The sequence below is a fragment of the Stenella coeruleoalba genome (assembly GCF_951394435.1).
Source record: "Stenella coeruleoalba genome assembly, chromosome: 4".
Classification (NCBI taxonomy): domain Eukaryota; kingdom Metazoa; phylum Chordata; class Mammalia; order Artiodactyla; family Delphinidae; genus Stenella; species Stenella coeruleoalba.
Window position 1 is genome coordinate 44,852,945 of NC_137149.1, and position 27,385 is coordinate 44,880,329.

Genomic DNA, 27,385 nt, shown 5'->3' on the forward strand with positions numbered 1-27,385 from the left:
GAAACACAAGAAAACAAACCACTCAAAAAAAAAAGGGTGAGGGTAACAGATTTGAACAGACACATCACAGAAAACAAATGGATGGCAAATTAGCATATGAAAACGTACTCCACATAATTTATCACTGATATGCAAATTAAAATCTCAACAAAATATCATTACACACCTATTAGAATGGCTAAAAAGAAACTGCTAATACCATATGCTTCTAAGGATGCACAACAACAGGACTTCTCATAAATTATAGGAAGGAATGCCAAATAGCACAACTTTGGAAAACAATTTGATAATTTCTAACAAGCTATACACACATCACCACGTGATCCAACAATCCCACTCCTATTTAACCAACAGAATGAAAACTACATTTATACAAATACCTGTACACAAGTGTTTGTAGCGTTTCATTCACAATTACCCAATGTCCTTCAACTGTTGAATACATAAACAGTGATATAAGAGACTACTACGCAGCAAAAGGAATAAACTATTGATACATGCAACAACATGGATATATCTGAAATGCATACTGTTAAGTGAAGGAAGCCAGACTCAAAAGTACATACTGTATGATTCCATTCATATAACACTATAGGGTCAAAATCAGATCAATGGTTGTTAGTGCTTGGGTATGGGTAAGGAGATGACTACCAAAGAGTAAAAAAGAACTTTTGGGGATGGTGAAGCTGTTCTGTATCTTGAATGCTGAGGGGTTGGTTATCCAACTGTTAGTGTGTGAGAACTCACAGAACTATACTTTGTAAATTATACCTTAATAAACCTCACCAATGGGACTTCCCTGGCAGTCCAGCAGTTAGCACTCTGCACTTCCACTGAAAGGGGCACGGGTTTGATCCCTGGTCAGGGTATTAAGATCCCGTAAGCCAAAAAAAACCTTGCCAAAAATTTTAAATATGGCATAACATGATTTTTGAAGCAGAGAACAGTGAAAGTCATTATTGAGAACTACATGAACTGTGAAGTTTAGGCAACTTGATAGGCTATCCTTATAAAAAATAAAGTCAACAAAAATGATGTCAGGGTTGAGAGTAAAGATGGAAGAATGAAAATTAGATGGCACAGTCATCAATGAGTGTGGAAAGGTAACTTAGCTTTCAGTAAACTCAACTGAATTCAGGAAACTGGGGTTCTGGTAGTTATACCTTTTAAATTTGAATATCTGAGTTCAGAAATATCTCGAGAAATCTACTGTTCCATAAGCCATAAAGAGGCATTCTAATATTTGGCATCTAAACCAATCCCATGATAGCCGCATATTTCTAGATAGATTAACAAAACCCAAAGCAAACAGAAACCAAAACAAAAAACCCACCTCTCTTTAGAAGAGGCATCCAGATCTTTGGTTTGGAAAATACAGTCACCAAATCTACTACAAATAAGAAGAACAACAGGTCTTTTGTCCCTTTCCTAGAACAAAAGACAAGCCCTGAGCAAAAATTTGAAGTCTTCTCCCTCCTCACCCAAAAAGTCACATTTTCCTTTCTTAAGTTCTCTTTGGCTCACTAATACCATTTCTGAAGGCCTAAAATTATGCTGAAATGAATCTTTCCTCATCTTGGTCAAACAGAGATATATCTGAACTAATGATTACAGAAGTGAAATATACCAAGTGATGGCGAGATATGGGGAGTAGTGGGTAACTAAAGTAGAGCAGCAGTAAAACTTGCTGATGATAAGCAACAATATTATAAACTTGAGTGAGGGTAGGTACCCATACTGATGCTTTCTGCATTCCCCACTCTGCTTATCATAATGCTAATTATTAAAGTTGACCTGATACTTACAAATTTAATACTGTATTTTTGTAATGAAAATACATCTGCTACAATGCTTTTCTATTCGTAAATTTACCTTCAGACAAATTCGTGAGTTGCTAGATTCAATTCTGTGTTTTAAAATCTAATTAGATGTATGTAATTATCATTCAAGTAGCAAATGTGAAAACTGTGACCTATGTAACATACAAACTATCTTTTCCTAAGGTCACAATTATTTAATGAGGTGCTTCTCCAGTAAGTACTCAGATGATAAATCTATTTAAGTGTATCTTTACTTCCATGGTGGCAAATCCATGCACCACACTCAGTATAAAACTATATTGACTAAAACTATAATTTATACAAAATTTCAATACTTTGTATCTGCTGGAATTCTGCTTTCAAACACTGACTCCTGAATTTAAATGCAATAAACATTAAGGCAAAAGGCAAGAACTCAGACTTTGGAATTGGAAGAGACAAGAAAAGGTGGTATCAGGGAAGGTTTTCCAGAAATCAGGACATCCAAACTGAGTCTTAATGGAAGAATGAGAATTAGCGAGGCAAAACAAGGAAGGGCACATTACACATTTAGCAAAGGAGAGCAGCATGCGTAAAGAGATAGGGGAAAAAAAGCTTAATATGCTTAAATATAGCACTACCCAACAGAACTTTATGTAATGATAGAAATGTTCTGTACTTGGGCTCTCCAGTACAGGTGATGAAGAACTGATTTTTAAATTTTAAGTTTCAACTAATTTAAGCAGCATGTCTAGAAGCTGGAAAAGTATGGTAGAAGAAAGAAGGTCAATATAAAAGGTTGGAGAGATGCACACGACAGGGATCCGGAAGAGCCTAGCACATTTTGCCAAGTAGTTAATATTTACCCTTAGAGCCAGAATGAGCTATGGTAGGCATTTAAGTAGTCAAGAAACAGGATTAGCTTTGCATTCAGAAAAGATCACTCAAGCAGGAAGTGGCACACAGACACATTAAGGGCAAAGACGAATAAAGCTAGAATGGTTAGAAAACCAGCAGAAATACAGCAGAGAGAAAACAAGAACATAAATTTAGGCAGAAGTATACCTAAGAAAAAGGGAATGGCTTTAAGCCATATAATACAATTAAATGGAAAAAATAATTAAATGGTGACACAGTTTCATTATTTTCAGGTGGGAGTGAGAGGGGTAAAGATTTCTGGCTTGACACATAGCACAGGGAGATCAGATCGGTGCTTTGTGAACACCTAGAGGGTTTGTGAACACCTAGAGGGGTGGGATACGGAGGGTGGGAGGGAGAAGCAAGAGGGAAGAGATATGGGGATATATGCATATGTATAGCTGATTCACTTTGTTATAAAGCAGAAACTAACACACCACTGTAAAGCAATTATACTCCAATAAAGATGTTAAAAAAATTAGTGATCTTAAGATTAATGAGATTGTAAGATTTATCTAGTTCTTGTGTAAAAATAGTCCAGTGCCATTGGCTATGCACACTCTTCTTGATTTTTTTGTAGATTTGTTAGCATGTAAACAAGTATTTTTCTGGAATAAATAAGACTATGTTCTTCATCCCTGTAAGAACAACTCAGAGTAAATTCTCACATGGCTAATTTAAAGGCTTTCCATCAAACTCAGCACCATGAATAGGATGGTAGTGCTAACCAGCAGGACAGCTACATCCATGGATGATGCCATAAAGAGATATTCATGGGTTCAGAAGAAATCACCTCTAGTTCATAAGTCAGGGAACATATTATGACATATAGGACGTGGGGGAGAAAGTAAACAAAGAGATTTATTAGAGCATTAATTGTGATAAAGATACAATTTCCAGAGGTAAATTGATTTTGCATATATATTGAGGTTTTCATACTTTTCATACATATGATAGTCTAGTAAAATATTCTCTATGGTATTTCCACATCATACATTTAGAAAATATTTTTGTAGGGAAAAACTTTTATATTTGAATAAATATCTGTTTTACTAACAACAACAACAACAAAAAAGATGTTAAAAAAAAAGATTTCTGGCTTGAGAAATTGAGAAACATTCACTGACAATCCATGAAATTTTTTTTGTTTTGCCTTATATGACTGGTAGATATAAAAGGAGTTCACTTTTGGATATGCTAACTTGGCTATGTGGGCATAAATTAAAACAAAAACATCTGGAGGTAGAAACACAGACTCAGAGATCATCAGTACACAGATGGAAGATGGAGTCTCATTTTCTAATTAATTAAAACAAGTTTTCATCAAGTATCAGAATCAAAATATTTTTAAACTACCATTTAAAAGTTTTTTTCTATTTTAGTTGCTAATATTGTAATGACATTATTGTTTTTACTACAAATGTTCAGTATTTCAGTACATAATTGAAGAAAAGTTAGTATGTCATCTGGTACCATGCTACCCACAAGCCCCCACCCCAAGCCTGCCAACATTCAAACCCTAAAAAAAGCCACACTGTATCCCAACTCAGGCATTCACACAAAGTTGTTCCTTCAGCCTACAGTGCATTCCAACCCCCATTCTTACTCCCAAAACATGTCTAGATAACTCCTACTCATTCTTAAAATCTTGGTTTTAAAAATCACTGAAATCCTAAAATTCCTAGAAGAAAACATAGGGGAAAAGCTCCTTTATACTGGTCTTGGTGATAATTTTTTTAGACATAATACCAAAAGCACAAACAACAAGTGTAAAAATTAACGTGTGGGATACATCAAACTAAGAAGCTTCTGCACAGAAACCAACAATGAATAGGCACCCTATAAAAATATTTGCAAACCATGTATCTGATAAAAGGTTAACATCCAAAATATATAGAGACTCACACAACTCAATGGCAAAAAACAATCTGATTAAAAAATGAACAGAGGAACTGAACAGACATTTCTCCAAAGAAGATATACAAACGGCTACAGGTTCATGAAAAGGTGCTCAACATCACTAATCACCGGGGAAATGTAAATCAAAAGCACAATGATATCACCTCACGTCTGTTAGGATGGCTGTTAAACTCCCACCAACACCCTTGCGTACTGTTGGTGGGAATGTAAATTGGTGCAGCCACTATGGAAAACAGTAAGGGAGGTCCTCAAAAAATTAAAAATAGCACTAACACATGATCCAGAAATTCCACTTCTGGGTATATATCCGAAGGAAACAAAATCACCATCTCAAAGAAATATCTGCACCCACGTGTTCATCGCAGCAATATTTACAATAGCCAAGTGTACTAAGGAAACAATCTAAGTGTCCATCAGTGGATGAATGGATAAAGAAGATGTGATGTGTATCGACAATGGAATATTATTCAGCCATAAGAAAGAAGGAAATTCTGCCATTTGCAACAACATGGATGAATCTAAGGACATTATGCTAAGCGAAGTTAGCCAGACAAAACAAGTACTGTATGATCTCACTTATATGTGGAATCTGGGAAAAAAAGAAAAAGTCAAACTCAAAGAAACAGTAGAGTGGTGGTTACCGGGGACTGGAGTGTTAGGGGAGATGGAGCAATGCTAGTCAGAGTATATATATATAGCCTTCTGCTATAAGATAAATAAGCTCTGGGGATCTAATGTACGGCATGCTGACTACAGTTAGTATTATTGTGTTGTGTACTTGAAATTTGCTAAGAAAGCAGATTTTAAGCTTTCTCATCACACACACCAAAGAAGTTAACTATGTGAGGTGACAGACATGTGGTAACCTGATTGCGGTAATCACTGCACAAAGTATACATATGTCAAATCATCACATTGTATACTTTAAATATATACAATTTTATTTGTCAATTATACCTCAGTAAAGCTGGGGAAAAAGAATCACTGCCTAAAATTAAAGCTTCATATAATCTAATCCAGCTTTAGACTAGGTTAGACCCATTATTACATGCTTTATATTATATAAATATATATATATAATACTCCCTTTGGAGCACCTATCACAATTCTGGTTAGTCATGTATAATTTTTTAATGTCTCTTCCCAACTAATCAATTATTCATTTAACAAATATTTGTATGTCTACCAGGTGTTCTAGAAGCTGGGGATACATCAGTGAGAAGAAGAGACAAGAATTCTGCCCTCAAACGTGGGAAAGAAGAGTGATAGAGAAAAAAAATCACATAAATAAATCTTTGATATTTTTATTTGATAAATGCCACAAAATTGTATAAGCTCCAAAAAAGGAAGGGACAATGTCATCTTGCTTGCTATGATAGTCCTAGCATCTGGCCCATGTAAGGCATTCAAATATTTGTTGAATACATGTTTGAGAGAAAAATTTCACTCTGGGACCAAAGACATTCATTCTCAAAACAATTTTTAAAACACAGCCCAATCTGTAAATTAAAATCTTAATAATTACCTTTCCCTCATCAAGTATCTTTCTGAAATTCACAACCATTTATTTATTTACATGCTACCTTGTTCTAAGAGGAACCCATATTTGTGTCTTGCTTAGTTTAGTGCCTTTTCTATTTCTTGGACGCTACAACACTTTAGCTTCAACGTAACCACTGCCTCTTTCTTAAGTAGTTTCTTGACTGTGTTCTTTCTGTAAGCGTATGTCAAATATACATTCTACTCTGACTTAAGGACTGCAGTGCCTCTATTAATAAAAGCGTTTCTATTACAAGGCCCTGAAGTCTCCCTAATCCCCAAACATAAGGATATAAATGCAACTACTGGTATCTACTGGTATTAAGGATGCTGCTAAACACCCTACAATGCACAGGACAACTCCCCACAATAAAAATTTGTCCAGCCCCAAAATAGAGCCAAGGCTGGTTTGAAACTCAGCATTAAAGGAACTGAGTTCAACATGTCGGAGTAGACACTAGAAGAGAAAAACTCAAAGAATACCTTAATTATCCACCTCTTTCTCTAATTTACATTTATGCAACAAATGGAAACCAAACTAGTCATAAGGAATTACTGAGGAATAAGCACATGTATAAGATAGTTACCCTGTTCAAGACTTAAACATAGTTGGATTTGACACTAGAATAATTATTTTACTGTATTTAGATGCTTCTTAGTTATTGGTGGGAAAAATAGTCTCATCCTCTCATTAAGAGCTATTAGCATTCCCTGATTTTTATATCTAGTATGAATTTGTTTTGCCCTCTCATAAAATATAGAATGATAATAGATATGGAGTCAAGATCCATGCTGGAGTCTCAAACTTCCCACCATACCAGCCATGTGATCTTGGACATATGACATAACCACTCTGAATCACTAATCCTTCTTCTATAAGACTTGGAGTATCATCAACAATTCATATGTTGAAGATTTAATTATTGTTTTCAAACATTTAATAAAACACATATATTCCAGGTAGAAGTTAATTTGTATGGAATTTCTTAATAAAATGTAATCAATCAATAAATAAATGCTAAACTTTACCAGAAACTAGAAATACACAATTCAGGTATCTGAACTAGATTTTACTCCTACCTGAGTACACAGGCAAAAATTCAGGAAACACATTCTGACCAGGCTGTGTCCATATTATTTCCGTTTACCTCTTATTAAGTTTGTAAGTTACTCTTATAAAGTTATAATACTAGAATATTCATATTTTATAGCACTGATAATGTCTCATTTCAAGCAAACTTAATAGGTATAACAACTAGGTCTACATAAAAATGAAAAGAAAATATGGGATGACAATATGCTTTAGGAAGAAACAATAATTTAAAGAGAAGGTTTGCTGGGCATTTAAAACACACAAAAAGTCTGCAACTTTTATGAAAGACACCTAGTACATAAAGCATATCTGTCTCTTACACTGAAATAACTTATAGAAAGTAGACTATGAAGGCTTTGTAGAAGACTGACAGCAAGAGAAAAATACATACCTCCAGGATGGAGGAAAGGGAATGGGACTGGTAAAAGATAGATGAGAATTTCAACTTCATCTGTCATGTTTTATTTCTTAAGATAGAAGGTACTTGAATATGTATTATATTACTCTGAAAATTTTTTGGAGGTCTGATACAGTTCATAAGTTGAAAAAGGTTTTATGGTTTCAAACAGTAAATGTGTTACCTTAAAGATTCACCTCTACTGAACATTATTCGTAGCAGTACAGAAAATGTGAAGTTTTACTGGAATGTCTCTGATTACCAAGGCTCTTATAATGGATATTGAAATCACTGTTCTAATCAACTTTCACCATTTAAAAGAACAGCCAACTATACTAATTCTGCTTAAAACTCTTCAATGGGTCTCTATTGATGAATTATAAATATTCTAGGATAGCATATATGGCCTTCCCTGATCTAGCCCCTGCCTATTCGCCAACCTCATTTTATACAACTCCATTATAATTCATATGCTACTTACAAGAAACAACTAACCTTTTACATTATTTACAAATCTGAGCTTTTGCACCTGCTGTCTATCTGAAATGCTTTTTTCCCATCTTTGTTCATCTGTCAAGTGCCCTGTCTTCCAAACTAACCTAAAACATTTTCTTCCAACTTTATAACTAGCTGAGTAATTAATCATATTAAGCAGCAGTTTGTTCACATGCAAAATAAAAGGTCTCTGGGATTTCCCTGGTGGCAGGGGACACCGGTTTGAGCCCTGGTCTGGGAAGATCTCACATGCCACGGAGTAACTAAGTCCATGCACCAAAACTACGGAGCCTGCGCTCTAGAGCCCGCAAGCCACAACTACTGAGCCTACGCATCGCAACCACTGAAGCCCGCGCACCTAGACCCCACGCTCCGCAACAAGAGAAGCCACCGCAATGAGAAGCCCGCGCACTGCAACAAAGAGTAGTCCCCGCTCGCCACAACTAGAGAAAGCCCGCGCGCAGCAACAAAAACCCAACACAGCCAAAAATAAATAAATAAAATAAATAAATTTATAAATAAATAAATAAAATAAAAGGTCTGGCATACTGGCATACAACAAATACTGTCCAGATGGTATCAGAAAGACTTTTCCAATCTTACTTGTCAGAATTCACTGTTACCAGCACCACATTCTCCCAAGTATGTTCACATCCTAACTTGAGACTTTTTTTTTTTTTTTGATTGAGAAAGGTAGCTAGAATGTTTAACAACTTGACAACAGGGACAACATTACTGCCTTTCTATTAACCCTAGGATCTATCACAGTGATTCACCTAATAAATGTAGTTGAATTCGCCTAAAATGCAGGTTACAGAGGATTTGGCTGAAGAGAGAGAGGGACCACCTACACTTCGTAACACAATGATTTTTCAAGAAAGAAGTAGAGAGTTTTTAAATAATAAGAAAGATTACTACTGTAAAAATAAGCATTTGTAGCAAATACAGTGTTTTAGAGAAGACTAAAACAGGTGATAAAGTCTTCACAGAGTCAACATTTTTGTTACACTCCTAATAAACACCTGCCTTAAGGTCATAGTTTAATGGGGAAGAAAAACAAAAAGCAGACAAGCTCAATAAACATTACATAGAATCCCTGTGATGAGCAAGAAAAGAGTGCTAAAGCCAAACAGAAAGTGAGAGAAATAAGATGGTAGAAGGTACATTATCTTTAGCATTTAATTTGGGGAGTTGGGTGTTAGTAATGGCATGGTGTTTAAGCAAAGATAAAAATTTTGATTTCTGAGAAGACAAATTCAAGATGAAAATGTCTAAAAATGAAAAAGAAAACACTTACAAATTAAGGAAATAATGCTCAAGTATAAATTAAGTACAAGGTAAGTAACTTGCAAAATAATCAGCTTTTAAGGCACAAGAAACTCAGAAGCAAAATATACTATAAACTCTGGCTTATCTCAATGACTTAACTCTATCTGAATTCAGTGACTTAATTCTGTAAAAAGAAATAGTTTTCAAACCCACAAGGGGATGAGGATAGCAGAGAGTCTATGTTCCTTGAAATCTCAACTCACTTTTGATACAGTGTATCATTCATAAAATTACTGTCATAGCTCCAAATGTCGTTTGGCTATGTCCAAAACAACACAGCCTTCAAAGGGCAAATAATATCATTCGCCACAAATAAGGTTATTAAATGTGTCACAAATTATAAAGAAAATTTCCAAAGATACTTTGCAAGATATCTGTATGGCAGAACAGAAGCAGAAAAGGGAGTAAGTAAATACCGGACAAATTTTAAAATTTCAATATAACTTGATAATAATCAATTTTTAAGGTAAATCTATATATTTAACTGAAGAGAATAAAACAAAGGCAGAGAATAAGTATATTACCCAATTTCCATTAAGTTTATGCTTGTTTATTTTTTAGCAATGCAGGGTAAATGTACTGAAAAAAAACTCATTCACTCGACAATTATTTAAGGACTCAGTGGGTGCCAAGAAAGGGAAGGAAAAAACATGTTTTTTCCTTTACCCATAGACGCGTGCGCGCGCGCGCGCGCGCACACACACACACACACACACACACACACACACACACACTTTTTGCTTAGCGGGAAATACAGCATAAATGTTATATGATAGAGAAAGAAGAGAGTGATTATCAGTGCATACAGAAGGGTACCAAATACAAACTTGGAAAGGCTAAGAAAAGCTGAAAAAATGAAGTCTAATTAGCTAAAATGCGACAGAAAAATAATCCAGGAGTTGAATCAAAATTAAATACGTATAATATATAAGAATGTCTGGAGGGGTGGGGTAGGGAGGGTGGGAGGGAGGGAGACGCAAGAGGGAAGAGATATGGGAACATATGTATACGTATAACTGATTCACTTTGTTATAAAGCAGAAACTAACACACCATTGTAAAGCAATTATACTCTAATAAAGATTAAAAAAAAAAAGAATGTCAACTGTATTGTCTGTAATAATGTAAACTGGAAACAGCACCAAATCCTTCAAAACCGATTAGATGAATAAGTTATCACATATATACATATTAGAATATTATTAGAGCAATGAAAATGAATAATCTACGGGAGACCACACGAATGACTCTCACAACCATAATACGTTAAAGAAGCTATAACAAAGAATAAATGCTATATAATTCTATTTAAAAAAAGTTTCCCAAAATAGGCAAAAAATAATTTATGATGTTAAGAAGTCAGAATATTATTCACGTTTGACGGGAGAGAGATTAGTGACTGGGAGGGATTATGAGGTGACTTCTGGGGGTTTCTATTTCTTAATCTGGTGGTGGTTACAAGAGTATGTTCACTTTGTTCCCTTAAGTGTAAGTTTATAATCCATATACTTTTCTCTATGTAGTTATACTTTTTAAAAATGTTTACAAAAGAAATGGATAGCAGCTACTTGGTAATCCAGAAGGAAAAAAAAATGCAAAAGCCCAAAGACACAGTGCTTGATGATCCAAAAAGGGTTCAGCATGGCTCCTCTGTAAAATGCTAACTATAATACCTATACTCAGGGTTACTATAGGATTAAAGGACAGAATATGAGTAAAGCACATATCTGGCACAAATATTTATAGGTGTTTATAAATGTTAGCTGTTATTATTACTATACTACTATTACTGTGCTACTGATGCGGCTCCTTGATGGTAGTGCTCAAGGTAGAATGACAAACAAAAAGGCTAAAGGAACAGAGGCAGGTTATGATGGGCTTTTCTAAAATATATTATGAATTTAGACTTTATCCCAAGGTGGTGGGGAAGCAATGAAGAATTTTACACGGATGGTAATATGATCACATTTGAGTTTAGGAAATTTGTCAAAGGAAAGAAAATGTGAAGCTTAAAAAAGGATGTTAAGAAGAGGTTGTCAGCAAATCATACAGAGAGGTCCAGAAAGGAAGAAGGAAAAAAAGCGCTGACTTGAAAATCAATACCTAACAACTTTGAGAGAATAGCTTATGACTTTCTAAAGGTTACAAAGTTAATAAGTGACACTTAGAATTAAAGGTACGCTAAATTCATAATTTATTACAAAAATCTCAATTTAATACTTTTTATATAATTGTAACTTTAAGCACACAAATATCAACAGGACATTCTCTTCAACTATTCATTAAAATTAAACTAAAAATACTTTTTAAAAAAGTCTCCTGGGGGCTTCCCTGGTGGTGCAGTGGTTAAGAATCCACCTGCCAATGCAGGGGACACGGGTTCGAGCCCTGGTCCAGGAAGATCCCACGTGCCGCAGAGCAACTAAGCCTGTGCGCCACAACTACTGCGCCTGTGCTCTAGAGCCCGTGAGCCACAACTACTGAGCCCATGTGCCACAACTACTGAAGCCCGGGCACCTAGAGCCCATGCTCTGCTGCAAGACAAGCCCTGCAATGAGAAGCCCGCGCACCGCAACGAAAAGCAGCCCCGGCTTGCCACAACTAGAGAAAGCCCGCACAGAACAACGAAGACCAATGCAGCCAAAAATAAATAAATAAAATAATTTTTTTTTAAAAAGTCTCCTGGAATCATCACAATTGTTATTACTAATGATAAATTATACATATATGTGTATAGATGGATACCTATATATACTTCTATGTCTCTATATATCTGTCTATCCATATCTCTTAAAATTCAGACTTTCCAAGTCATAAATTAATTTGATGTGGATCTGAATAAACACCAAGACCAAAGCGTAAGTACCAAATTATCATGAGTGCTAACAAATAGTGTAAAACTAATGTGAAAACATTTTTAGTGAGTTATTGTTATTTCAGCAACAACCAAATAAGAGGAATGCTCTGAGACACTTTGACACATTAGCTATCTCTGTTGATTCAATGGCTCTACAAGATGAAAAACAATGAACTGCTCTTCAACATACACAGTGAATCTATTAATAAGCAGTACCTTCTTTGATTTGCCTGATGAATATAAAATGTCAGATAGATCCAAGACATAAGCAGCCAATGGTTTATTGGTTTTACAGCCATTCAAAAAGCAGAACAAAAAGATGGGAGGGGGAAGGGAGGGGAGGAGCAGGGAGGGGAAGGGAGGAAAGGGAAGAAAAAAGTAAGCTTCTGGGGTCCAGAGCTCAACTTTTCTGCCTCATAAACAAACCATAAAGAACCAAAAATAGTTTATATTAAGCCTAAAAGCAAGCAGTAAGATATCATAAATGTCATGATGTTTTTCACAACTGTAGCATAAATCCACAACTACCACAAAAAATGTGTAATCTGGCTTTGTTCACATTAGAACATGGAACGGTTTGACTGCTGCATTCAGACACCAACATATAAAATGCTTTGTTTAATAAAAATTCTACTATTAAAAATTAGTCCAGAACCTACAATACTATTGTTAAAGCTGGGTCACAGAAATATGGAGATTCATTATGCTTTCTTCTTCTTTTTTGTATATTTAAAATTTCCCATAATGATTTTTATAAATTATGACCAAACTTTCAAATATTCTCCTGGGAAAGCTACTTTTGATTTCCCCAGAGAAAGAGTAATCAGTGTTTGCAGAGGACTGGTATAAAACATAACTGCAACAGTAAATTCACTGAATAGAATGTGGAAAGTGGCATTCCTGTGAACTTCACCACTTAAAAGCAAACTAACAAAAATGTCAATTGACACTCAATTAAATATCAGAATAAGGACTAATTCCTTAGGGGGGGAAAAACATTCACAGTCTGGCATCAAGTCAATTTTTGTACTCTCATGGTTCCTGCCACATTGCAACTTTTGGGCATGCTATAATAATTTTCCAAAAAACAATATCTCAGACTTCCATGCTTTTGCCTCTGGTGCAAAAGGAAGTCATCGTTCGGTTGAGAATAGAGCAAAAACGTCATCATATTGTTGTTGTAGGACACAAGATTAAACTAAAAAGAATCAGAGCAGAAGAGGGGAAACTATTAAGAATCTGAGCAGTAGTCCAGGCAAAAAAGTAAGGTTTACTTAGACTGGAGTGGAAATGGAGGGAAAAGAATGGACTTAAGATATATTTGGCTGAGTAATGTTCCACTGTATATATGTACCACATCTTCTTTGCCCATTCATCGGTCGATGGGCATTTAGGTTGCTTCCATGACTTGGCTATTGTAAATAGTGCTGCAGTGAACATTGGGGTGCATGTGTCCTTTTGAATTATGGTTTTCTCTGGGTATATGTCCAGTAGTGGGATTGCTGGGTCATATGGTAATTCTATTTTTAGTTTTTTAAGGAACCTCCATACTGTTCTCCATAGTGGCTGTATCAATTTACACTCCCACCAGCAGTGCAAGAGGGTTCCCCTTCCTCACACCCTCTCCAGCATTTGTTGTTTGTAGATTTTCTGATGATGCCCATTCTAACCAGTGTGAGGTGATACCTCATTGTAGTTTTTTTTCCTATAAATGTATTTATTTATTTGTTTGTTTTTATTTTTGGCTGTGCTGGGTCGTCGTTTCTGCGCGCGGGCTTTCTCTAGTTGCGGTGAGCAGGGGCTACTTTTTCGTTGCAGTGCACGGGCTTCTCATTGCAGTGGCTTCTCTTGTTGCGGAGCACGGGCTCTAGGCACGCAGGCTTCAGTAGTTGTGGCATGTGGGCTCAGTAGTTGTGGCTCATGGGCTCTTGAGTGCAGGCTCAGTAGTTGTGGCACATGGGCTTAGTTGCTCTGCAGCATGTGGGATCTTCCCAGGCCAGGGTTCAAACCCATGTCCCTTGCATTGGCAGGCGGATTCTTAACCACTGCGCCACCAGGGAAGCCCCCTCATTGTAGTTTTGATTTGCATTTCTCTAATAATTAGTGAGGTTGAGCAGCTTTTCATGTGCCTCTTGGCCATCTGTTGGAACGAAACTGGGTCATTTGTAGAGACATGGATGGACCTATAGACTGTCATACAGAGTGAAGTAAGTCAGAAAGAGAAAAATATTGTACATTAACGAATATATATGGAATCTAGAAAAATGGTACAGATGAACCGGTTTGCAAGGCATAAATAGAGACACAAATGTAGAGAACAAACATATGGACACCAAGGGGGGAAAGCGGGAGGGTGGGTGGTGGTGGGATGAATCAGGAGATTGGGATTGACATATATACACTAATATGTATAAAATAGATAACGAATAAGAACCTGCTGTATAAAAATAAATAAATAAAATAAAATTCAAATAAAAAATATATTTGGAAGCATAATAAATAATAATCGGTGAACTGGGTATAGGAGAGGAGATGGACAGTAAGTGAAAGATGACTTCCAGGTCTCTGACTTGTGAAACTAGGTATAATGAGATGAAGAAAACCAGAGGAACAGATTTGGTATTTGGTAGAGGGAGATCAAGAGTTCAGTTTTAGATATGTTATATTTAGGGTACCTGAAAGAGATACAAGTGGAGAGAGATCAAGTGAATCAAATATCGAGATAGGCTAATAAATGGGAGCAGACAGAGAAAATGAGGGTCACAAGGAAATGTTTAGGGTTTTGTTTAAAGAAGTAATCATTATATGTCAAAGCTATGGAAGTCTAAAACCTACTGTGAACCATGTTACATTCACTCTACTAACTTCGACACAATTTGTGAAAACTGACTTCAGGTAGTCTTTCCAAATTACTTATAACTATAAAGTTATTCACATACTAAACAAAAAAATACAACATAAAATTACTAAGTCTATCTAGGCTGTATTTTCCTGACAGATAATAATGGATAAAATTTGTGGGGGGGGCGGGGAGGGAAACGAAACACCACACATGATAATAATCAAGGTCCAAAGCCACCCCTGGACCTACAAATGTTAAGAATTCAAGAATGCAGAGGTGCCACATCATTCCTGCAGCAAAATTTCTAAGTTAAGAAAGCTCAGAATTTATACTCTACTGTATTCCACTGTATGATTGGTTTCCTTAGCGGTCTTGCTGTACATATTCTTGCAACAAACTGGCTTACAGCAAACTACCACACCCTAATGGTTGATCCTAGATATTGATATGCCTATATACTGACGCTACTATCTCAAATATGAAAACCGCTCTATGTCCTATCCTGGATAATGGTCCCACAATCCAACAGGCCTCTTAAACAGAAGCCTGGAAATGATTCTCTACTTTCTCATTTTTCTGTATGCCCACAGCTCATCTATGACTAAAATCTGTTGATTGTAATAACTTATCTCTTGAATTCTTCTCCCTCCTCCATTTCTACCACTACCCTTATTTCAGAGCCTCATTATTTCTTAGTTGGGCTATCCTGACATTCCCGATTGATTTGCCTGTCCTATTCTCCTATTACTCTACTGGCCAAGTAATCTTATAAAACCACAAATTAAATTATGTCACTCCCATGCTTTAAAATCCTTCAATGGTTTTCCACTACCTGTGAGTTACTTAACCTCCTTATCTGTAAAGTGGGGATGATAAAAATAGTTTCTACTTATGTGACTGTTTTGAAAATCAAATGAATTCTAGTGTAATTAAGCACTTAATGCCTAATGAACAGTAAAATAAAATAATTTAAAATAATAATAATTATTGTTATATTCTGCTTAGATGTTTCTCCATGATTCAGCTTCTATTTCTCTTTTCTCTTCTCATGTCCCACAGTCATTCCTGGACCCATACAAAGAAACCTGATCACTCTTCTCTATACCACAACTTTAATACTGTATGTGCTTCTATTATACCATTTACCACACTTCAGAGTAGGAGAGGCTTGTCTTCACTACGAGACTATGCTTCACGAAGACAATCTAATGCATCTGAGTCACCTAGCACAATGCCTGGCCCATAAATATTTACTGAAAAAAATTATGAAGAGAAAAGAGATGTATGAAAGGATTATAGCAGATGGCCATGCTTCCTTCCACACTGAAAATCCAATTATTCTTGATAAAAAACAAAACAGCAATTTCAGAATAGGTCTAAAGAATGAAAGAGTCAGAAAAAACTCACTCTGTGACAGAGGATGAAAGCACCTATGGGTTCATACTGAGGAGAAGAATGAAGATAAATTAGTTAACTAAGATAACTTAGTAAGATAAGTTAGGTAAGTAAGCTAATCTGTAGTCATATAGGGAAATTTTACTTCATTTATGAGTTGTATATATCTGTGCTAGAATAGAAATATTAAAAGGTCAAATAATAAGGCAAAGGAGAAAAAACAAGTAAAGATTAAGCTGATGCCATAATATTAGTGTTAAAAAAACAAACAAACCCAAACACATATTTTACCAGGGCACTACTTTCCTATACTACGCTAAATGGGTAAAGGGGAGCATAGGCAAAGGATAGCTAAAATGAAACAATAAATTGTCATCAGCTATTTCTATTTGATCACTTGCCATTCTTGGGAAAAGTTCAAAAGAGTTGGAAAGGGGATGGCCGTCATTCTTGGAATTGCGATAGAGGGTTAACTGTATATCTTTACATCAAGACTAAAACTTAACATTGACAATCTATGCTGGGGTAATCCCTTGCCCCACTAACTCTATGTTCTTACCTCCCCCCCCGCCCCGTTCCCAATGTTAAGACCAAGAAAGAAATTTGGGGATATTATTCCCTGACTAACCCATCTCAAGGGAACACTTAACTGTAATATGTGCATTCAAATACAGAAGCCCCTGGTTCTCTCTTATTCCAGGGCCAGGAACAAAAGGCCAAGGAGGTCTAGACCCAGAATACTTCTCCCTACTCCTGATTTCAAAGTTCTGAAATAAAATAGAGAACAGCTCTGGTACTAAAGTTTTAAATGCAACTATCTGATCAGAAAGCAGGAGGGATCAGACTTGCTAATTTTTAAACTAGGTTTCACCAAAAGAGTAATATAGACTTATATGTTAATTCTATCTTTATATTTTCTAGATGAAAAGTCTTCGGCAAGTCAGCTTCTCTAAGCCTTGGTTTTTTCATCTGTAAAATGAAGATAAAAATTGTACTATTTCTCATGTGAAAATTAAATGTGATTAATACAAATAAAAGCTTATTAGCACAGTGTCTAACACACGATGGTAAGCATTCAATAGACATTAGCTATCATTATTTCAAAGGGCAATTCTTAGTGTTGAAAAGTGTCAGTTTATATATTACCAACTATGAGATTTTAAGGGCTGAAAGTGATTAATTCAAGAGAATGTAATATTTAGACTAATGACATTGCTTTTAAGTATTTATTTTTACTTTGTATCAATGTTAAATTTACAGAAAATGTTTTAAGTATGGTAAAACCTTTTACTTTTCCAGCTATTTGAGAGTAAATGGCCTACGTGATAACCCGTCACCCTTGAATTCTTTAATAAGCGTTTCCTACAAAGGCATTCTCTTACAAATATGACCATTAAAATCAGGAAATTAACAATGAAGCATCATGCTCACTGCTATTGGGGTGTCACTGCTCCTAGGTGCCTTCTCAGTGAACAGTTTAGGGCATAAGTGTATATTTCTTTATTCTACATCTATATATAAGAAAAATCATGAATTCACACACCAATATCTCTTTTCCAATCCAACACTACAGAAAGCATTCTAGTTTTTTCCACTTCCATAATGGTAACTCCCTTCTCAGACAGTGACAGGCTGGCTCCCATTATCCTTAAGGATTTATTTGACTAGTCTCCCTGTATGTTACCAGCCTCCCATTGTGGCTGTTTCCCCATCCCCACATGGACGCTCTCTTTACCCCTCTCTGCCCCAACACCCACATACTTCCTCCACAGGTATAACCTCCCCTATTCCTCATGCCTGGCACTTCTCTTACAAGAATATCCTCCTCATCTTGCTTAGGCACTAACATCCCATGTTGAGCTGATCCTCCACTGGGATGTCTTCCTCTCCCCACCCTCAGGTTCTGATATTGCACTGGGATGCCGCCAACCATGGACTCCCACAATATCCAACTTGAGGCTGAATACACCCAAACCAGGCTACCCTCCTACACAGATGACTTTCTGCTGCCACGCCTGGTGGCCATCACCTCCTAGTAGATGCCCTCTTATCCCTCTTACTCTGTACCAGGCTACTCACCTTCACAAATACCGATCTGACCCTGCTTGGCTCCAACACCTCACACTAGTGCGCCCCTCCTATTCAGACTGCTCCTCATACCTCCAGCTCCAACAACCCACATGGGGACCCTCCTCAACCCTGCCAGGCTCTGATATACCCACTCCTTCAAGAGGACATGCCCCCTCCCCCCATATACCCTAACCAGTGTGGACACTTTGTTTGGTCCCACCTGATGGTTTCAGTACTGAAACGTTCCGAAAGGAAAGAAGAAGGGAACAAGGAAGAACAACTGATGACATTTAAAAAAAAAAAAAAGAGAGAGAGAGAGAGATACCAGTGAATAAACTGCATAAGCACCCATAATCCAAGCTAATTAAAAGGCTAATCTATTTGTCAAAGTATCTGCTTTTTCCACTTAAAGAAACAGTGGTCAATTCTTTTATATTAATTCCTTCTAAATTTAAAAAGTCAATTGAAAATTGATAAAGAAGGAAGTCTTGTCTTTCTTTTCTAGCCAAATATGCATTTTATTTAAGTATCTTACACAGGCCTGTAGAAAAATCTAGTTCATCAAAAAAACAAGACTACCAATTTTATTTTAAGAGTTTAAATAATATATGAGTGTTTCAAACACTAGAATTAAATATTTAAAAAATATTTAAAATATGCAAGTTTGAGTTGTTTTCAGTATAATGACAATTGTATTGTTTCCAGTACACTTATGCCCAGATACAACTCTGCAAAAATTAGCCTTGATTGTTACAGGAGTAACACCTTTTCCTTGCTCCCTGTTTCTATGAGGAAGGATGGGCATAAGCACAATCTGAGCCTCTCTTCACTCCTACGGAAGCGAAGAGACTGATCTGATTGGTGATTTTGTAAAGAATAGTTGGGTAGACCCTTAGGAGTAGCTATCGAGAGAACATACTCACAGAGAGCTCATATTCCGCTCTGCTTCCCTAGTATGCCTAGCACCGGGTGGATAAATTGGCTTATGCCAGAACACCTGACTCCTTCACCAACCTATTTCTCTAGCCTGGCCTCTATTAGTAATAAAAGTAATATTCTACTTCCATCTTTCTCCTTGTTTTAATTTTCAAGTTGTTCAGAACCCAAGCAAAAGAGAAGGGTGCCATCTGAGAGTACTTCAGCAATCCAATATCTTAATTAATTTACTGAAGTGGAGATTGCTCGTTTTCCCAGTTTTGACTCAAAAGGGCTGCTTCAATTTGAGCTTCTTAAAACTATTAGAAATAAAAAAAACCCTCAAACCTGAACCAACAGCAGATGTTCAAAATGAAAATAAGCCGACTTATCTGATCATGCTTATTACCCATTAAAAAAAAAAACTTCAAAGGCTTATAATTTCCTCCTTATAGATGCCATAATTTATACTTTCAGTCCTACTTCCTACTCCCACCCTATACTCCAGTGACACTAGAGTGCTGAATATTTTCAGAATATACATTACTTAAACTTCTATACCTTTGTTTACACTATCCTTCAACCTGTTCCTTCCAACCTACTTTTCTGCTGGATCATTTAACTTAGGCATCAGCAAACCATGGCCAGTAGACCAAATCTGCCTATTTTTGTAAATAATTTTGTTATTGGAACACAGCCATGTTCATTCATTTATAGATTGCTTTTGTGCTACAACAGCAGAGTTGAGTACTTGCAATAAAGACCATATGGCCCACAGAGCCTAAAATATTTACATCCAGCCCTTTACAAAAAAAAGTCTGCCAACCCCAGCTTTCAGTCAATCCTTTGAAGCCTAGTCATTTCAGATTCTTCAAATCAAAATTAATTGCTGTCTCCTAAGCCTTTCCATTATATTATGCCATCTCTAATACTTAACATCCTTGATAACTGTGAGCTCTTTAAAAGCAAAGAATTCCTAGTGTAGGAATTAGCTTTTTTACCCAACTCACAGTTCCCACCTCTCCTAATTCTTATCACGTTTTTTAGGGGAAGTATTCTGGAAGAAGCTTCTGCTCTTTTCTCTACCCCTTATTCATCCTACCAAAGGAGAGAGGAATAACTAGTATTGGCAACATGCTGATAGGTGTTCCTAGTGGAATGGATTAATGTTTTAAAGGTCACTTTTCATGCATGTTCAAGCCTACCGTTCATTCTGCCTAGATGGTCCTACCTACCTATAAGCAAACCACATGGGGTAGAGCTTCCTTGTATTTTAGAAGAGGCCTGCAGCTCTAGCTGCTCTGTCTTTGATAGGTTGGTAAGTTCAGTTCAGGATGATATTGTCTTAATTCTGGCCTCAGCTACAAGCCAGGTTCTTCAATACAACCTTACCATCTAAAGAGCTAACATTTCGATCCCTGATTCCTAAGTCTATTTCTAGTTCAGAACCTGGTTAAGGAAGAAACATAGAATTACACTCCCATCAACCAGCACACATTAGGACTCAAGATATTTGATGATTGACTGACAACAGTAAATTAACTGGAAAAAATCAATCTTTTAAACTGTGTAACACACTAATGTCACAAACCATATCTTACTTGATGAACTTAATTAGGAAAATATGTTTTGAAGAGAAAACGAAACAATTTTAGAGTTCACATTCAGTGATGCAAACCAAGCCCATTCTATTTATCTCTCAATATTTTGTTGCTATCAAGTCTCAGCTTAATTAACATATAAAGTAATCATGGATATTATCAATTCAAAAAAGTATTCTCCATCTTATTATCCATGCATGAAACAAACATCTCTAGATCCCACATCCTTCCAATTACTGCTCTATACATCTGTTCTTCCTCAAAATGTAGCTTCTCAAATGGTTTCTCCTCTTCCACACATCTTAAATACTTTCTAACCTATTACAATATAGCTTCCATCCCTGCCACTCTGCTGAAATCCATCTGGTCAAGGTCACTAAGAACTTCCATGCTGCCAAAAACAATGCACATTTCCCTGTTTAAGGGTACTTGACATCTCATCAACATGTAACAATCCCTCCTTATTTTAACACTCTTCTCTTAGATTTGGTAATACCATCTCTCCTGGTTTTCCGACATAGCCAATGGCCTTACTTTTCAGTGTGAAAGTCCAGTGGCTTTCCTTTGAGGCTCCTCTTCCTCCATCCAAGGAATGCTAAGATTCCTTAAGACATGGTACTGAGTACTCCTCTCTAGTTATACTATCACTTACCCTTAGGTGGTCTCATCCATTTCAAGGATTTAAATATCATCTTTATGCTGGTAATTCCTTAATTTATATTTTTAGCCCAGAAACCACTACTATATAAGTATTTTAACACCTTTCATAAAAACAAAAGATAGTGAACATTTAAGGACAGCTATAAATCTATTATCTGTAGATTTCCAGCTATGAAAAGTGAAATGACTCGTGCCTAAGGTTAAAACAATAGAGGCTAAAAAAGGAACTATGTTCTTTCAATTCTTAATCCTTTTTACCATTTGTGAAGACTTAGCCCCTTGTCCCTAAACTGTTTACTAAATAGTTTACTATTTAAATATGAAGACGACTGGACAAAGCTTCTTCCCTACATACACACCTTACACATAGCCATCAGAAAAGAACTGGCCAATCTGAATTAACAGAGAAAGCCTCAAACTCGTTTTTCAAGAAATATTTTAGAAAAGACTCTAGGCTACAACTGAGGATGCAGGCAGGGTAGCTGTTATGATTAATAAGATACTCAAGAATTTGGAGCAATGTGTACAAAACAGAAGTAAAGGCAGATAAAAGTGGCTGGGCTGTCTAAAGAAGAAACCAGGCAAACGAACAGGGAAGGAGCCCGGTGGACTATGACCAACTAACTGGATACGGTCAGGAGCTTTCATTTGATGAAAAAAGACAAGTGGGAGACACTACTGCTTTGTAAAGTACAAAATCAAAGTAGCTATTCCAAATAATGATTTAATATAGGTTATAAGCTAGACTGAAGGACAGTAAAATCAATGATGCAGATACTGATATAAACTAGAGTCTTACCTAAATCGGCCCAAGTGCTTAACACTTCATCAGAAAAACTGAATCCAAGAGATATTGTAAAGAAAATAATAATAACTTGGTAATAGATCAAGGTAAAGAGAAAAGAAAAACAAAGAAGCAAATATAAGTAAGCAGCGTTGTTGCCAATTAATGGGAGAACCATATAAAAGGAAAGGAGATATAGAAAAGTGATTCTTCATTGGAAGCTGTTTTCTAGAAAACATAAAAAGCCTCAAAACAAATTTTTATTTAGCTTTATTAAGAGCAAAGTGCCATTCTTCAAATATAAATATGGCATTGTTACCTTAATTAGTTTCCTAATGGTAGCAGTAGGTTGGTCTGGGCCTAGTCACAGCCTCCTACCTTTATTCTGTGGTGAATAAAATACACACACACACACCCAAAAAAGAAGGAATATTATCAAAAAAGAAAAAGATAGAAACTCTAAACCTCAATAACGTATGAGATTATAATTGAAAAACTGGATTTACCAAAAAGGAAGAAAAAATTGCATATCCAAAAATCTACACGCCTCTGTTGCTCCTCCCAAGACTGCACAGTGGTGGAAGAATTAAACACCAGGATTGAAAGATAAACCAGGGGAGCATGGAGGATACATAATAGCTACTTCTGGTGACATAACAGGAACTTATCACAGTACCCAGCCAAACAGGGAGGGATACACACATGTAACCAGCCAAGGGAAGTAGCATGGACAGGAAGAGACAGCACCACACAGAAAGGAGAATACATGTGATATGCTCAGACCAGCATACAGCCTGTTTCTAACATATGCAAATATACGAAATTCATATACTGCTTGAACCCAAGGATGGCAGAACTTCCAAGTATACAATCCAAGAGTACACAGAATTTCAAATTTTACAAGCAAAATTCACAATGTGCCTATTTACAGAGAAATTTGGATATGTCTTTACCACCCAACTACTCATGATCATCACAGATTCCATTTGCCTGATACATATTATTAGATAGTGCTTTAATTCACATCTTTTTTTAATGGATAAAAAATCTGCTAGTGCCTGAAAAGACAGTTGTGCAAAGTTTTTGGGTAGTTGACCCATTCATACCAGTTCTCATCAAATCCAGATTTCTAAGTAAATCTACTCTTCCAGAATTTACATAGCAATAGTGACAAGATGAGGTAGAAGTTGGTGGAAAAATAAGAGTAGGAGGCAAGAAGCAGCCGGAAAGAAGTGTCAAGTTGATTATCTAGAACTTTATTTACCTGGACTATCCCATCTTTAAGTGTTATAGCTCTATGAAGTGCTCCCATAACTTCTTCAGAGGTTAAAAAATAGAGGAAGAGAATATCTTCTGCCCCTGATACTGCTGATTATCAATGGGGCAGGTAGTTTGGAAAAGTCTACTCTGCAAACACCTGCAGAGTGTAGAACTCTAAGACAGTGATGTGGTTAACAGGAAGAGTACAGAGAGTAGGTACCAACAAAGAGTAGGTTCAAGATGATATAATGATACAGATTTTTTTAAATGAATTTAAACAGATTTCTTGTATTCAGCTACCACAAAGCCAAAATGTTCCTTGCAACGTAGGACGGCATCAAATGCCTTTTGCTTTTCTTATACATAAAAAGCGAAGATCAAGCTAAGTGATTATACTGTGATTCTTAAACTCCATGACTCTACGGCTCAAGAATACCCTAGAATATAGATCTTTCAAGCCTTTACTATCTTTTTCTCTAACATGCCTCATGATCTCTTCATTGTTCATCAGCATTCCCACCAGAAAGAATCTACTGGCAAAAACATAAAGCTCAAAGCTTTTAATAACCTGTATAAATAATATTAACAGCAAATGTTTATGGAATGTTTTCTATATGGCAGACACATATTAACATATATCAACACAATTAATTTTCGAACAACCTCATTATCTTCAATTTACAGGTAAGAAACTGAAGTACAGAAAGGTTAAGTAACTTGTCCACCCTGGTAGGTGGTAACAGCTAGAGAGCTGGAGTTCAAACACAGGTAGTCTAGCTCCAGTGCCTATATTCCCATTCACTATATTACGTTATTCAAATAAAAGATTTGGGGAATAAAAGATTTGGGGAAAGCTATCAGTTTGGTTAGTATCAACAGATTTGAAAAAGTGGTACCAAGGTAATCAAGCCTTGGCTGGAGTCACTACACTATAAAACTGTGCTGTCCAATGTGGTAGCCATTTGCCACATGAGGCTACTAAGCACCTGAAATGTAGCTAGTCCAAACTGAGATATGCTATAATAACTGATTTCAAAGACTTAATGTTTTAAAAAGAATGTAAACTAACTCAACAATTTTATATGGATTAATGTTAAAATATTTTTAATATATTGGGCTAAATCAAACATGCTTTCTTAATGTAGCTACTAGAAAATTTTAAATAATATATTTGGCACCCATTTTATTTCTACTGGACAGCAATGGTATGTTGGAGTTTATTAAATGATTCTAATCAAATCTTCATTGTTTTACTGTTGTAACCTTAGGCAAATCAGTTACACTGGTTACACTGATCATTAACTTCTGAATCAGAAAAAGAGGGCTTAAAAACAGTCCTGGGGGCTTCCCTGGTGGCCCAGTGGTTGCGGGTCCGCCTGCTGATTCAGGGGACGCGGGTTCGTGCCCCGGTCCGGGGGGATCCCATGTGCCGCGGAGTGGCTGGGCCCGTGGGCCGTGGCCGCGCCGGGCCTGCGTGTCTGGAGCCTGTGCTCCGCAACGGGAGAGGCCACAGCAGTGAGAGGCCCGCGTATCGCAAAAAAAAAAAAAACAGTCCTGACACCTCGTGTTCATATTTTGGTATCTAAATCTATTTTCCACTAAAAAGAATGGAGGGCTCCTTGGAAAAATGGTTGATGTCGGGGCTGGGACATGTGAAGTACAAGATGAACCTGGAATATCTTGTTTGGGCAGGAAGGAAGTGCTCAAAAATAATCATTGGGCAGGGAGGGGTTGGGGAGACATGTGATTTGTCAAAAAACACTGGATAGCTTGATGAGGCTCCCACTGGCCAGACCTGGGACAATTTGGAAATCAAAATAATGACAGTAATGGATTTAACCACTGAATAAAATAAGAACCCATGAGTTCATACGGATGAAAATAACTAACAAAAATAAATAAAGAAGACAGGATAGACTGCTTTATGACAGAATATCAACTACTAGTTACAGAATGATGAAGCTAGAAAAATCATGAATGAATGTTAAAACTTGTGGGTAAAGTTTTGATGAGACTATGTAAATATCCTGTTCCTCAAAAGTATTTCCCCACAAATTACCTATTAATTACAAAAGAACAAATAGTAACTTTCAGGGAGAAATATGGAAAATACCACATTAACCAGATTTTCAAAGCTACCATCACCAACACTGGGACAAAACAACATTATGAATCTCAAGATATGATGTATTAAGAAGGACAGAACATGTCTTCAGAGATATTCCTGCCAAAAATGCATAACCAATCTAATCAGGAGGAAACAACAGACAAATTCAAATTGAGGGACATTCTACAAAATAACTCTCCTGTACTTTTCAAAAATGTCAAGGTCAAGAAATACAAGAAAGGCTGAGAAAGTGTTCCAGATTTAAAGAGACTAAAAGAGGACAACCAAATGCAATATATGATCCTAGCTAGGGGGAAAAGCTTACAAAGTAAAGTGGATAAAATCTGAATATGGATTATGAATTCGATAATAGTATCATTAATAGTATGTCAATGTCATATTTCCTGGTTTTAATAACTATACTGTAGTTAGGTAAGCCAATGTCCTTGGCTTTAGGAAATATAACTGAAGAATTTAGGGGTAAAGAGGCATCATGTCTCCAAATTACCCTCAAATGGTTCAGAAAAAAAAAAAAAGATATAGATATAAGGCAAGAATGATAAAGCAAATACTTCAAAATGTAATACAATTGGTGAATGTGGGTAAGGGTATAGAGGAGTTCCTGGTACTATTCTTCCAACTTTTCTTGTAAGTTCGAAATTATATCAAAATTAAAAGTTAAAACAAAACAGAACTTATTTCCCAGATCAAATATCCTAATGGACTACACAAGTCCTGATAATGTTTAAAAATATACTAATGCATTTCTTTTATCCTGGACTTGACTTTGCTTTAAATTATATGATTTATCAGATACTAATTATATATTCCATATATAATTCCATAAGATCCAGGACTATATCTGTTATCACTCAACATGCTGAGTACTAGGATACTATTTATTATATCCAGTAAGCACTCAAACATTTGTTAGATGAACATATTCAAAAGTATAGCACAGTACAGGATGATTACAGAGAAAAATCAAATTGTAAAAAGCACCACATTGTAAATAAAGCTATTAATTGGGCCACACAGCTTACAGGACAACTCTTCAATTATAAAAAAAGAAAAACCAGGATTAAATCACAGAGTAACCATAAACCTAACCTAAAGAGATGAGTTCCACAAATAAAGAAAGGTAAATATCATTTTCCATATCAAGAGTTAAACATCTTATCTAACTACAAGCAGTCATGGCAAGGAAAATGAACTTTTTGCTCATAAAATTAGAATATATATGTTATTTAAAGAATGAATGAGATTACTTTAAAGATTTAGGCTAAGAACTGAGATTTTAAAACTTCACTACTGGCTCAATACTAATTTGCTGTAAGGCCCTGAGACACTACTTACAATTTCCATATTTCATTTAAAAATAAGACTTGTGGATCATTTTCTTCCC

At 36.1% G+C, this 27,385-nt stretch overlaps 1 protein-coding gene across 20 annotated transcripts in view; it reads right to left on the bottom strand.

The window, feature by feature from the left end:
* Positions 1-27,385, bottom strand: part of LCORL (ligand dependent nuclear receptor corepressor like) — a 167,035-nt gene that overhangs the window by 136,535 nt on the left and 3,115 nt on the right. For 2 of the 20 annotated variants that reach the window (XM_079920907.1, XM_079920924.1), the window contains exon 1: positions 381-405. The exons of the other annotated variants lie outside the window; for them this stretch is intronic. The gene's annotated coding sequence lies outside the window, so the exon portion shown is untranslated. Of the gene's footprint in view, positions 1-380; positions 406-27,385 lie in introns of those variants that run through there. 20 annotated transcript variants of the gene reach the window in all.